The sequence below is a fragment of the Alosa pseudoharengus genome, unplaced genomic scaffold (genome assembly GCF_046254945.1).
Source record: "Alosa pseudoharengus isolate Yale_2024_CS ecotype anadromous, Long Island Sound unplaced genomic scaffold, YU_APseudo_1.1 YU_APseudo_1.1_scf_17, whole genome shotgun sequence".
Taxonomy (NCBI): Eukaryota; Metazoa; Chordata; class Actinopteri; order Clupeiformes; family Clupeidae; genus Alosa; species Alosa pseudoharengus.
The window spans coordinates 6,692,348-6,698,347 of NW_027468640.1; the positions used below are offsets into that span (position 1 = coordinate 6,692,348).

At 39.9% G+C, this 6,000-nt stretch overlaps 1 protein-coding gene across 9 annotated transcripts in view; it reads left to right on the forward strand.

Moving 5' to 3' along the window:
* Window positions 1–6,000, forward strand: part of LOC143127181 (NLR family CARD domain-containing protein 3-like) — a 237,603-nt gene that overhangs the window by 52,677 nt on the left and 178,926 nt on the right. The gene's annotated exons all lie outside the window — the stretch shown is intronic.

Genomic DNA, 6,000 nt, shown 5'->3' on the forward strand with positions numbered 1-6,000 from the left:
CCAGCCTATCAAAGGCCTTCATGGCATCAAGGGACAGTACACCTAGTGGAACTTTGACATCTGTCGCAGCATCAATAACGTGAAGAAGTCGCCTAACATTATCAGAGGCAAGTCTGGACTTAATAAAACCAGTCTGATCGCAATGAACCAGAAGTGGCATAAACTTTTCAATACGCCGTGCAAGTAGCTTAGCATAGATTTTTAGGTCTGCGTTCAGTAGACTCAGAGGTCTGTAGCTAGCACAGTCTGTGGGGTCTTTTCCTTTCTTTAAGAGAAGTGAAATAAGAGCTGTTTTAACATCTCTTGAAAAACCACCATTCTCAATTGATGCCATGATCATATCTAAAAGTAGAGGACCTAATTTTTCCCAAAATGTAACATAAAACTCTGGAGGTACTCCATCCAACCCAGGGGATTTGTTAGACTGCATAGACCATGCTGCCCTTTCCAGCTCTTCTAATGTTAAAGGGTTGTCAAGGCTCAAAGAATCTTCTGCTGATAAAGATGGTAAATCTAGCTGTTTAAGGTAGTTCTGAGATCCATTTTCATCTAGTTGCCCCTCAGACTGATATAAAGTAGAATAGAAATCTCTAAAAGTTACATTAATCTGTTTGGGTTCTGTTGTAATAAGTCCATCTGCAAATCTAATGGAGGGGATGTCTGCAAAGTGTTCATTAGATCTAATTTTCATAGCCAGTAAATGACTGGGTCTGGATGCATGAAAATAGTACCTTTGCCTAGTTCTGTGCAATAGAAATTCGGATCGCTGTTTCAAAATGTCATTAATTTCTTTTTTGACAATATCACGTTTAGTCTCTATGTCTAAAGAGTAATTACTTTGCAAAAGAAAATCCAGTCTAGAAAATTCCGCTTCAAGGTTTTGTAATTTGGCAGATTTTGTTTTACACAAATTGGAACTAAAAAGTGTAACATTATTTCTGATAAAGCCTTTCACTGCATCCCATAATCCGCCAGCGTTCCATACTAAAACAGACAGTTCACCCATTATCGTATCGGTAAAATCTCATGACAAAACAGGGAAATGGAAAACATTGGCAGCAACCGAAGACAACAATCCCGTGGAAAATGAGATAAATAGACGGCCCTGACGTGGTATACATGTTGAAGTCCCCCATATAGCATTGAAGATTTATGCCTAATAGCATATTGTAAAATATCCCCTGAAGACGAAGACAATAAACAAGGGAGACAAACACTGACAAAAAACACAAGACAATACGCATAAAATAAACTAGGCAGGCAAACAAAATAATTATAAGCTGATCCGTGATCAAGCGTGGATATGGGGCAGCAACATCCAAAAGCTCAACCCAATGACTCGTGTCTAAACTTATCAAACTGTAAAGTTAACTTTGTGTCGCTATGTCAATCCGCAAAATATGTGTCAAGCTAAGCAAACAGCATAAAATACAGAATAATGCAACAATGCACGCAAAAAATTAAGGGCTATCTTACTCCTCACCTCTGATATCAGGGTCAGACAAGTCCGATCAGTCTATTAACAATGATAGTCCAAAAACTGAAAAGATCGTAGCCAATCATAGTGTCCATTCAGAAGTAAAAAGAAAAAATCCAAAAAGAAAATTTCGTGTTCTCGGAGTAGTCAGAAAAAACGGAGAAAGCAAGGATCCAAACAGCTCAAAAGACCAATTTTCAACTGCAGCCAGGTTTAGCTAAATTATCGATAAGCGCTAGCTATAACATGGATACAGCTAGCAAATGCTAGCATATAGGATAGCTAGCTCAAATAAACCAAACCACCATACAGTCCAGGTGATGTAGCATCCTTGAACAAAACATAACAAATGGAGAGGTGAGGATAGTAGTCTAGCCCCTGCTTCATCTGCAATCACTCCTCATCAGCCTCCTTCTCCAACTGAACGTCTTGGGGTAGATTATTCGTAGTGGCTGTCGCAATGTCCGGTAGGGAATTGACAAAATCCTCAGCGTCGTTAGGAGAGAGGAACGACTCCGTTTGTCCACCTGTTTTGACTTTTAAAGTGGCAGGGTAGCGTAGGGAAAAGTCAATTCCTTTAGCTCTAGCTGTATCCATGGCTTTAGAGAATGCCTGACGTCTCTTGAGGGTGTAGGCGCTGTAATCAGGGGAAAAGCGAATCTTCCGTCCGTTCACTGTAGCAGGTGACTTCCTCGCTGCCCTCAGGATGCGTTGATGGGTGGTAAAGCGGAGAACATTAAAAATCATGGTGCGGGGACCGGCTCTTTTGTTATCGTCACTGTATATCCGATGTGCTCTCATGATTTCCCCATGCATATCTCCCAAACTGGGGAACCACTCTGGTAGGGAATTTTCCAAAAATTCCACTGCATTCGATCCCTCCAGTCCTTCAGCTAAGCCGATGACACGGAGGTTGCATCTCCTGTTGCGGTCCTCCATGTCTGCTAGCTTAAGTTGCATCTGCTCAAGCATGGACTCATGATTGCTTAGCATAGCACCATTTTGTCTAACATCGGAGCTAATATTCCCCATTTCTGCCTTCACCTTTCCAATACTTCCTTTCAAAGTGGTCAAATCTCCCTGTATAGCAGACAATTTCTCTTCCGTATCTTTCCCAATTTGTTCGAGTTGGTCAAAACGTGCTTCAAGAAAACCACGTTGCTTTTCTAGGACGAGGTCCGCGATAGCTTCCACATCTGCACATGTGTTCTTTTTTGTAGAAGAAGCTGTTGCTTTCTTGCTTGCTTCAGACATCGTATCAGAGACAAAATATAAATTCAGCTATGCTTAAAATAAATGTTTCGATACCGATAACTTGTATAAAAACGAATGAAACAAGCCAGGGTTGAGAAGAGAACAATTATGCTGCCATCTTGTCCAACCGATCACGTGACTCACTCTGAGCACAATGGATTTCTATATATTTTTTGGTAACACTTTACGGTAAGGGTACATGAATTATCATTAATTCATGCATGAATTAATTCATGATTTATGTATTACTTCATTCCTTAATATCTCATGAATCATCAGGAATTGGCATGAGTTCATATTTTGTCATTTGTGACCTCATACATGAACACATCACTTAATGCTTTAGGTACGATGGGCATATCATTATGAATTATGATTTATTAAGCATGATCATTATAGTTTCTTTTTCTGCCAAAAATGTGGTCATCACTGCTCAAATTCTGATTCGAACACAACTTTGCAGTTCTCTAAACACATGTCATTATTCACCACTTTAGTTGAGGGGCCACAGACATGATGAACTCATGAGCATCTAACCTTTAATTCATGTAATCAGGATGATCATGCTTAAAGCGATGATCGGAGTAATTTCACCCTAGGGTCCTTTGCACCATGACCCCGAGCCAAACACCCTCCCAGAACCTTTTTTCCCTTAGTCGAACCCTGGTCGAGTAGCGCTGTCAGAAACTAATGGCGTTCTGCAGTCGAAATGGAACCAACTTTTATCTCGTAAATTACCCCACTAATAATGCCCTGAAACTTCTACAATAGTACAACTATGACCTTTAGTCCAATAACGAGGCATTAGAAAGTTTGTAAGTGCACCAGGAGTTTTAAGGAGTTTATTTAAATAACACTTGCCTCTGCATCTGCTACTATACTGCTGCGTCGACGTTTCTTCCGTGATTTGGGAAAAACCCGTAAAAGACCTGGCAGGAAGCATGCATAAGGATGTAGATCCAGGAATGCACTAATATTTTGTTCGTAGTCCAGTTTGCAACAATTATTAGTTAACATTAAGTTGTAAACACTTGATGTAATCGCTTCCTGCCAGGACTTTTACGGGCTTTTCCCAAATCACGGAAGAAACGTTGACGCAGCGGTATAGTAGCAGATGCAGAGGCAAGTGTTATTTAAAGGGACACCAGGCAACGTTTTTGTGTTAATTAATCATCTTCGTAAGTCGGTATATGGTTAAATGACTCATTACGGGGCGAATGAAGGCTCTCTCGCCCGCCCCTACTGCCTGTAGGAAGAATATCCCACTTGCAAGTTCGGTGTATCCTACCCGCCGACCGAAGTAGGATCAGTTTACAGCACAGAGGCAGGCTAACGAAACTCTAGAGATTGTTTCAAACGTGTGTATAATGGCAGAGCCGGCTAAGAAGCAGTGAAAACCCTTGACGGAAGACGCAAAGAAAAGGAAAAGAGCTTCAGACCGAGCGAGGGGGAGTTTCGTAGAGAAAAAGCATCAGGCTTGCCTGGTGTCCCTTTAAATAAACTCCTTAAAACTCCTGGTGCACTTACAAACTTTCTAATGCCTCGTTATTGGACTAAAGGTCATAGTTGTACTACTGTAGAATTTTCGTACCATTCAGGGCATTATTAGTGGGGTAATTTACGAGATAAAAGTTGGTTCCATTTCGACTGCAGAACGCCATTAGTTTCTGACAGCGCTACTCGACCAGGGTTCGACCAAGGGAAAAAAGGTTCTGGGAGGGTGTTTGGCTCGGGGTCATGGTGCAAAGGACACCTAGGGTGAAATTACTCCGAACCATCGCTTTAAGAAGTCATAAATAATAATGATAAACCCATCGTACCTAATGCTTTAGTTGATGTGTTGTTCATGCATGAGGTAATGAATGAGAGACTGTGAACTCATGTCAATTCTTGATAATTCATAAGATATTAAGGAATGAAGTAATGTATAAATCATGAATTAATTTATGCATGAATTCATGATAATTCATGTACCCTTACCGTAAAGCAGGGGTCTCAAACACCCGGCCCGCGACGTATGTCAAAATAATAATGTAATCCGGCCTTTGAGGGTATTTTTAATTGCGACAAACAACAATACTGATTAAAATAGACGATAGATCCAAGTACAGTAACAAATCTCATGTGTACTCTCCTCCACTATTTGCTAGACATCCAGAGCTTGATTCAAACCCCAAATTGCTGCGCGAGAAACACGAAGACGTACATTTGTAATGACGCGGAAGCGATGCAGGCCATAGTTTTGCACAAATTGAAGCAGAAATAGGCCTACACCAAATGTTGAAAAACGTTCACGTGTGATGAAATCTTAGGTAGGCTATGTTATTCACCTATTCTGATTCTGAAGGAGAATATCCTTTTGGAGATTATGATCGATTGTCTATTGACAGTGATAGTCAGAGCCGGACAGTAACGGAGTACATTTACTTGAGTACAGTACTTGAGTACAATTTTGAGGGATCTGTACTTTACTTGAGTATAATTTTTGGGGAGTACTCATGACTTTACTCAAGTACATTTGAGAGGCAAATATTGTACTCTTTATTCCACTACATTTCTATCCATAACCGTGAGTACCTGTTACTACTTCTTAAAAAAAGGAAAAAAGAAAAATCTCGGAAACCCTCGATTTGTTGTTTCCCTCTCAAACATGATGGGATTGTGCAGGCGCCACTGATTGGGACAGCCTATCAGCAATCACCTTCATCTTTCCTCCAAAGTCAACTCCATGGTCAGATTTAGATAAGAGACAAAACCATAGACAAAACAATGGATGAAGACGCAGCAGGTCCATCCCGGGAATGTGCCAACCCGTGGCCCCATCTCGCCAGACTATTTCAATTATATCAAAGTTAATGATAGTTTTCGCTTCAAGTGTTTCAATTACAAAATAGTATTTTGTATTTGAAATGCATATTTTAAATACATGTATTAGAAATACTGCCCATCCCTGGCAACATGGTAAAAAGATGAAAATGACTTGATTTTACTTTCAATTCCTTTTACATTCTCCTAGGTATTAACATTAAAAATTTTCATAACTCCATGTAGGACGTTTCTGTGCATAAATGTAAGCACTGTGGCAGTAGTAATGCAATGGAATTAGAAAATGTAAAATGTAGGCTACTCTTGTACTCTTGATACTCAAGTACTTTTAAAAACAAGTACTTCAGTACTTTTACTTAAGTAGACATCTGACTGTTGTACTTTTACATCATAAAAAAAGTATTTTTTTATACTAAATGCCATGGCGATAAAGAGAAAGAAGT